This window comes from Oncorhynchus keta, chromosome 4 (genome assembly GCF_023373465.1).
Source record: "Oncorhynchus keta strain PuntledgeMale-10-30-2019 chromosome 4, Oket_V2, whole genome shotgun sequence".
Lineage (NCBI taxonomy): Eukaryota > Metazoa > Chordata > Actinopteri > Salmoniformes > Salmonidae > Oncorhynchus > Oncorhynchus keta.
The window spans coordinates 82,384,966-82,393,078 of NC_068424.1; the positions used below are offsets into that span (position 1 = coordinate 82,384,966).

Genomic DNA, 8,113 nt, shown 5'->3' on the forward strand with positions numbered 1-8,113 from the left:
GCCTAGTGATTAGAGACAGGTAGACTAGTAACCAGCAGGTAGCCTAGTGATTAGAGGCAGGTAGCCTAGTGATTAGAGCGTTAGACTAGTAACCAGCAGGTAGCCTAGTGATTAGAGGCAGGTAGCCTAGTGATTTGAGCGTTAGACTAGTAACCAGCAGGTAGCCTAGTGATTAGAGACAGGTAGACTAGTGATTCGAGCGTTAGACTAGTAACCAGCAGGTAGCCTAGTGATTAGAGGCAGGTAGCCTAGTGATTAGAGTGTTAGACGAGTAACCAGCAGGTAGCCTAGTGATTAGAGTAGACTAGTAACCAGCAGGTAGTCTAGTGATTAGAGCCAGGTAGCCTAGTGATTAGAGCTTTAGACTTAATCAGCAGGTAGTCTAGTGATTAGAGGCATAGCCTAGTGATTAGAGCGTTGACTGTAACCAGCAGGTAGCCTAGTGATTAGAGCGTTAGACTAGCAAACCAGCAGGTAGCCTAGTGATTAGAGCGTTAGACTAGTAACCAGCAGGTAGCCTAGTGATTAGAGGCAGGTAGCCTAGTGATTCGAGCGTTAGACTAGTAACCAGCAGGTAGCCTAGTGATTAGAGCTTTAGACTAGTAACCAGCAGGTAGTCTAGTGATTAGAGGCAGGTATCCTAGTGATTAGAGCTTTAGACTAGTAACCAGCAGGTAGTCTGGTGATTAGAGGCAGGTAGCCTAGTGATTAGAGCGTTGGACTAGTAACCAGCAGGTAGCCTAGTGATTAGAGCGTTAGACTAGTAACCAGCAGGTAGCCTAGTGATTAGAGCGTTGGACTAGTAACCAGCAGGTAGCCTAGTGATTAAAGCGTTAGACTAGTAACCAGCAGGTAGCCTAGTGATTAGAGCGTTAGACTAGTAACCATCAGGTAGCCTAGTGATTAGAGCGTTAGACTAGTAACCAGCAGGTAGCCTAGTGATTAGAGCGTTAGACTAGTAACCAGCAGGTAGCCTAGTGATTAGAGCGTTAGACTAGTAACCAGCAGGTAGCCTAGTGGTTAGAGCGTTGGACTAGTAACCAGCAGGTAGCCTAGTGATTAGAGCGTTAGACTAGTAACCAGCAGGTAGCCTAGTGATTAGAGCGTTAGACTAGTAACCAGCAGGTAGCCTAGTGATTAGAGGCAGGTAGCCTAGTGATTAGAGCGTTAGACTAGTAACCAGCAGGTAGCCTAGTGATTAGAGCGTTAGACTAGTAACCAGCAGGTAGCCTAGTGATTAGAGCGTTAGACTAGTAACCATCAGGTAGCCTAGTGATTAGAGGCAGGTAGCCTAGTGATTAGAGCGTTAGACTAATAACCAGCAGGTAGCCTAGTGATTAGAGCGTTAGACTAGTAACCAGCAGGTAGCCTAGTGATTAGAGTGTAGGGGCGGCTGGTAGTCTAGTGGTTAGAGTGTAGGGGCTGCAGGGTAGCCTAGTGGTTAGAGTGTAGAGGCTGCAGGGTAGCCTAGTGGTTAGAGTGTAGAGGTGGCAGGGTAGCCTAGTGGTTAGAGTGTAAAGGGTGGCAGGGTAGCCTAGTGGTTAGAGTGTAGGGGCTGCAGGGTAGCCTAGTGGTTAGAGTGTTGGACTAGTAACCAAAAGGTTGCTTGATCAAATCCCTGAGCTGACAAGGTAAAAACATGTTGTTCAGCCCCTAAACAAGGCAGTTAACCCCACTGTGCCTCGGCTGTGGTTGTAAATAAGATGTTTTTCTTAATTCACTGACTTGCCAAGTTAAATAAAATGTAGAAACCTGTTATGGATTGCTACTTGTTATGGCCATGATAAGAAAAGCATCAGACACGTTGCTGTTGAACCAGATGTCTTTATAGTAACAGCAGCCTGTAAGGTCTTGGTTTGTCAATAGAACAAAATGGGAAAACAGGCTATTGGTACAGTGTCACCGAATCATCACCATTTCCATGATGGGAATACATGGAGATGGGTTTTACACTAAATAATACCAGGAGCTAAAATAATGTATAATTAGCTTAGCATAGCATAGCATAGCATAGCTTAGCATAGCATAGCATAGCTTAGCATAGCTAAGGGGATGTTGCTAAATATGATATTTTAATAACACTTTTGTTGATTATTAAGATGTTTTACAAAATGGTCTCACGAGCCAAATCATTTCTGATAGTCTTCACTATTTGGCGAATGCATTGGGCAGGACAACAACAAACTGCTTTCGTTGAGAAGGAGTGGAGGCAGTATATGTTTGGTTTATAATCAAATGAATGCATTGGGCAGGACAACAACAAACTGCTTTCGTTGAGAAGGAGTGGAGGCAGTATATGTTTGGTTTATAATCAAATGAATGCATTGGGCAGGACAACAACAAACTGCTTTCGTTGAGAAGGAGTGGAGGCAGTATATATTTGGTTTATAATCAAATGAATGCATTGGGCAGGACAACAACAAACTGCTTTCGTTGAGAAGGAGTGGAGGCGGTATATGTTTGGTTTATCATCAAATCAAAAGAAATGGAGAAAAAAGTTTTAAATGATTCTAAATACAAGCTTTGTGGGCACAAAAAAAGCACATCTCTCCATGTGCTTATGGGCGCTGTGTGTGACAGCTGGATAGGCTGTGAGTCTGCTGTCAAAATCCATGCCATAACCAACCACATTACTGCTCAGACCAGCTTTCGGTTGGTTTTAAATATCCCCGACTAGAGCTGCCTGAAATTTGGAAAGTTTTTAAAGAAACATCTCAGATATTGCCATCCTTCCCACCTTAGTGCAAGCAAGCTCATAAAATACAGGTAAATGACCAATCCTGAGATCAGAAGAGCGCCGGCTTTAAAGGGATACTTCAGGATTTTGTCCTGAAGCCTTTTCTTTGTCAGTGATCTAAAATGATAGCAGTCACTCTTTAGAATGAAAGAGAGCAAGAGAGAGAGAGAGAGATGGAGAAAAAGAGCGACAGAGAGAGAGATGGAGAAAAAGAGCAGAGAGAGAAAGCGAGAGAGAGAAAGAGAGAAAGCAACAGAGAGAGAGAAAGCGACAGAGGGAGAGAGAGAGCGACAGAGAGAGAGAGAGAGAGAGAGATGGAGAGAGAGAGAGAGAGAGAGAGAGAGAGAGAGAGAGAGAGAGAGAGAGAGAGAAAGAAAGTGACAGAGAGAGAGAGAGAGAGAGAGAGAGAGAGAGAGAAAGTGACAGAGAGAGAGACAGAGAGAGAAAGTGACAGAGAGAGAGAGAGAGAGAAAGTGACAGAGAGAGAGACAGAGAGACAGAGAGAGAGAGAGAGAGAGAGAGAGAGAGAGAGAGAGAGAGAGAGAGAGAGAGAGAAAGCAAGCGACTGAGAGAGAAAGAGCCAAGGGAGGAGGCAGAAGAGAAGAACAAGAAGGATGTCTGTAGTTTCTTTTTTTTTTGCATTAAAGAGAATATTTTTGTTATTGAAGTCGAACCTCTATCAGGGAAGAGCAGGCAATTACACAGAATCTTTCCATGCATGAAATCCCGCCTGCGTGTTGTTGATAAATTTCCAAACACCTTCTCCTTTTTTATTGAAACTTTACTCATGCACTTACAGTGGCAAATAAAACAGGTATGTGAACCCTTTGGAATTACCTGGATTTCTGCATTAATTGGTCATCAAATTTATTCTGATCTTCATCTAAGTCACAACAACAGACAAACACAGTCTGCTTGAACTAATAACATACAAAAAAATTATACATGTTCGTGTCTTCATTGAACACACCGTGTAAACATTCACAGTGCAGGTTGTGGTGTGAAAAGTATGTGAACCCTTGGATTTAATAACTGGTTGACCCTCCTTTGGCAGCAACAACCTCAACCAAAGGTTTTCTGCAAGTCTTTAGCTGACACTCTAGGATTCTACTTAACCTCATTGAGCATTTTGCTCTGTGCTCTTGCAGTCATCTTTGCAGGACGGCCACTCCTAGGGAGAGTAGCAACAGTGCTGAACTTTCTCCATTTATAGACAATTTGTCTTACCGTGGACTGATGAACATCAAGGCTTTTAGAGGTACTTTGGTAACCATTTCCAGCTTTATACAAGTCAACAATTCTTAATCTTAGGTCTTCAAAGATCTATTTTCTTCGAGGCATGGTTCACACCAGGCAGTGCTTCGTGTAAATAGCAAACTCAAATTTTGTGAGTGTTTTTTATAGGGCAGGGCAGCTCTAACCAAAATCTCTGATCTCGTCTCATTGATTAGACTCCAGATTAGCTGACTCCTGACTCCAATTAGCTTTTGGAGAAGTCATTAGCCTAGGGGTTCACATTGCTTTTTCCAACCTACACTGTGAATGTTTAAATTAGGTATTCAATATAGACAAGAAAAATACAACAATTTGTGTGTTATTAGATTAAGCACACTGTGTTTGTCTATTGTTGTGATTTACAGGAAGATCAGATCACATTTTTTCGAACAATTTATGTAGGAATCCAGGTCATTTCAAAAGGTTCACATACTTTTATTGCAACTTATCATTTTATCCAGGATGTTTGTGTGTGTTTGTTTGAAGAGAGAAGAGAGAGAGAAGAGACCCAGATGTACTGAAAACCTGAAGAGAAGAGAGAGAGAAGAGACCCCAATCTACTGAAAACCTGAGGAGAAGAGAGAGAAGAGACTCCGATCTACTGAAAACCTGAGGAGAAGAGAGAGAGAAGAGACCCCGATCTACTGAAAACCTGAAGAGAAGAGAGAGAGAAGAGACCCCAATCTACTGAAAACCTGAGAAGAGAGAGAAGAGACCCCAATCTACTGAAAACCTGAGGAGAAGAGAGAGAAGAGACCCCGATGTACTGAAAACCTGAGGAGAAGAGAGAGAGAAGAGACCCCAATGTACTGAAAACCTGAGGAGAAGAGAGAGAGAAGAGACCCCAATCTACTGAAAACCTGAGGAGAAGAAAGAGAGAAAACCTGAAAAGAAGAGAGAGAGAAGAGACCCCAATCTACTGAAACCTGAGAAGAGAGAAGAGAGGAGAAAAGAGAAGAGAGAGAGAAGAGACCCTGATCTACTGAAACCTGAGGAGAAGAGAGAGAGAAGAGACCCCAATCTACTGAAAACCTGAGGAGAAGAAGAGAGAAGAGACCCCAATCTACTGAAAACCTGAGGAGAAGAGAGAGAGAAGAGACCCCAATCTACTGAAAACCTGAGGAGAAGAGAGAGAGAAGAGACCCCGATGTACTGAAAACCTGAGGAGAAGAGAGAGAGAAGAGAGATGTACTGAAAACCTGAGGAGAAGAGAGAGAAGAGACCCCGATGTACTGAAAACCTGAAGAGAAGAGAGAGAGAAGAGATCTACTGAAAACCTGAGGAGAAGAGAGAGAAGAGACTCCGATCTACTGAAAACCTGAGGAGAAGAGAGAGAGAAGAGACCCCGATCTACTGAAAACCTGAAGAGAAGAGAGAGAGAAGAGACCCCAATCTACTGAAAACCTGAGAAGAGAGAGAAGAGACCCCAATCTACTGAAAACCTGAGGAGAAGAGAGAGAAGAGACCCCGATGTACTGAAAACCTGAGGAGAAGAGAGAGAGAAGAGACCCCAATCTACTGAAAACCTGAGGAGAAGAGAGAGAGAAGAGACCCCGATGTACTGAAAAGCTGAGGAGAAGAGAGAGAGAAGAGACCCCAATCTACTGAAAACCTAAGGAGAAGAGAGAGAGAAGAGACCCCAATCTACTGAAAACCTGAGAAAGAGAGAGAAGAGACCCCGATGTACTGAAAACCTGAGGAGAAGAGAGAGAGAAGAGACCCCAATCTACTGAAAACCTGAGGAGAAGAAAGAGAGAAGAGACCCTGATGTACTGAAAACCTGAGGAGAAGAGAGAGAGAAGAGACCCCAATCTACTGACAACCTGAGAAGAGAGAGAAGAAGAGACTGAAAACCTGACCCTGATGTACTGAAAACCTGAAGAGAAGAGAGAGAGAAGAGACCCTGATGTACTGAAAACCTGAGGAGAAGAGAGAGAAGAGACCCCAATGTACTGAAAACCTGAGGAGAAGAGAGAGAGAAGAGACCCCAATCTACTGAAAACCTGAGGAGAAGAGAGAGAGAAGAGAACGATGTACTGAAAACCTGAGGAGAAGAGAGAGAGAAGAGACCCGATGTACTGAAAACCTGAGGAGAAGAGAGAGAAGAGACGATGTACTGAAAACCTGAAGAGAAGAGAGAGAGAAGAGACCCCAATCTACTGAAAACCTGAGGAGAAGAGAGAGAAGAGACTCCGATCTACTGAAAACCTGAGGAGAAGAGAGAGAGAAGAGACCCCGATCTACTGAAACCTGAGAGAGAGAGAGAGAAGAGACCCCAATCTACTGAAAACCTGAGAAGAGAGAGAAGAGACCCCAATCTACTGAAAACCTGAGGAGAAAGAGAGAGAAGAGACCCCGATGTACTGAAAACCTGAGGAGAAGAGAGAGAGAAGAGAAAACTGAAAACCTGAGGAGAAGAGAGAGAGAAGAGACCCCGATGTACTGAAAACCTGAGGAGAAGAGAGAGAGAAGAGACAATCTACTGAAAATGTACTGAAAACCTGATGTACTGAAAACCTGAGGAGAAGAGAGAGAGAAGAGACCCCAATCTACTGAAAACCTGAGGAGAAGAGAGAGAGAAGAGACCCCGATGTACTGAAAAGCTGAGGAGAAGAGAGAGAGAGGAGCCAGACGGGGACATGAGGGTTATTAGCAGCGACAGACAGGAGTACGCCAACACTCTCCTCTCCTCAGTCTCTATATATTCTCCCGGCGTCTCTTCATATTAACACAAGTCATTTCTCTTCACATGGTTGAATGAGTATCGCTTTAAAACTATCCCCAAGATACAGCAAAAGAGTGTACTCCAACAATGTCTCGTCTACTCCTCTCCCTCTTTTCCTCTTCCCTCGTTCCTGGTCCTCTTCTTCTTCTCTTCCAGAATAGACGATCTGATTTGATCTCTTCATTAGACTTAGAGGGAGACGAAGGATGGGAAATGCACATGAATAAGTAATAAATAAATAATCTAATCTAATCTAATCTAATCTAATTTTATTTGTCACATACACATGGTTAGCAGATGTTAATGCGAGTGTAGCGAAATGCTTGTGCTTCTAGTTCCGACAATGCAGTAATAACCAACGAGTAATCTAACCTAACAATTCCAGAACTACTACCTTATACACACAAGTGTAAAGGGATAAAGAATATGTACATAAAGATATATGAATGAGTGATGGTACAGAACGGCATAGGCAAGATGCAGTAGTTGGTAGAGAGTACAGTATATACATATGAGATGAATAATGTAGGGTATGGAAACATTATATTAAGTAGCATTGTTTAAAGTGGCAAGTGATATATTTTTACATCAATTTATATTATTAAAGTGGCTGGAGTTGAGTCAGTATGTTGGCAGCACCCACTCAATGTTAGTGGTGGCTGTTTAACAGCCTGATGGCCTTGAGATATAAGCTGTTTTTCAGTCTCTCGGTCCCTGCTTTGATGCACCTGTACTGATCTCGCCTTCTGGATGATAGCGGGGTGAACAGGCAGTGGCTCGGGTGGTTGTTGTCATTGATGATCTTTATGGCCTTGCTGTGACATCGGGTGGTGTAGGTGTCCTGGAGGGCAGGTAGTTTGCCCCCGGTGATGCGTTGTGCAGACCTCACTACCCTCTGGAGAGCCTTATGGTTGTGGGCGGAGCAGTTGCCGTACCAGGCGGTGATACAGCCAGACAGGATGCTCTCGATTGTGCATCTGTAGACGTTTGTGAGTGCTTTTGGTGACAAGCCAAATTTCTTCAGCCTCCTGAGGTTGAAGAGGTGCTGCTGCTGTGTACGCCCAGGAACTTAAAACTTACTACCCTCTCCACTACTGTCCCGTCGATGTGAATAGGGGGGTGCTCTCTCTGCTGTTTCCTGAAGTCCACAATCATTTCCTTTGTTTTGTTGACGTTGAGTATGGGGTTATTTTCCTGACACCACTCTCCGAGGGCCCTCACCTCCTCCCTGTAGGCCATCTCGTCGTTGTTGGTTATCAAGTCTACTGTCGTCTCACCCAGGGTCTACCCAGACCCTACCCAGGGTCTCGAGCTTGATGACGAGTTTGAAGGGTACTATGGTGTTAAATGCTGAGCTGTAGTCGATGAACAGCTTT

The 8,113-nt window shown here is 43.8% G+C and overlaps 1 long non-coding RNA gene across 10 annotated transcripts in view; it reads left to right on the forward strand.

The window, feature by feature from the left end:
- Positions 1-1,140, forward strand: part of LOC127929623 (uncharacterized) — a 2,818-nt gene extending 1,678 nt beyond the window's left edge. For 4 of the 10 annotated variants that reach the window (XR_008135588.1, XR_008135559.1, XR_008135599.1 and 1 more), the window contains 3 exons: positions 736-813; positions 892-1,008; positions 1,048-1,140. This is a non-coding gene — a long non-coding RNA (uncharacterized LOC127929623). Of the gene's footprint in view, positions 1-474; positions 514-696; positions 814-891; positions 1,009-1,047 lie in introns of all 10 variants that reach the window. The other 6 variants (XR_008135610.1, XR_008135570.1, XR_008135582.1 and 3 more) reach the window with 3 other exon arrangements.
- The last annotated feature ends 6,973 nt before the right edge of the window (positions 1,141-8,113 follow it).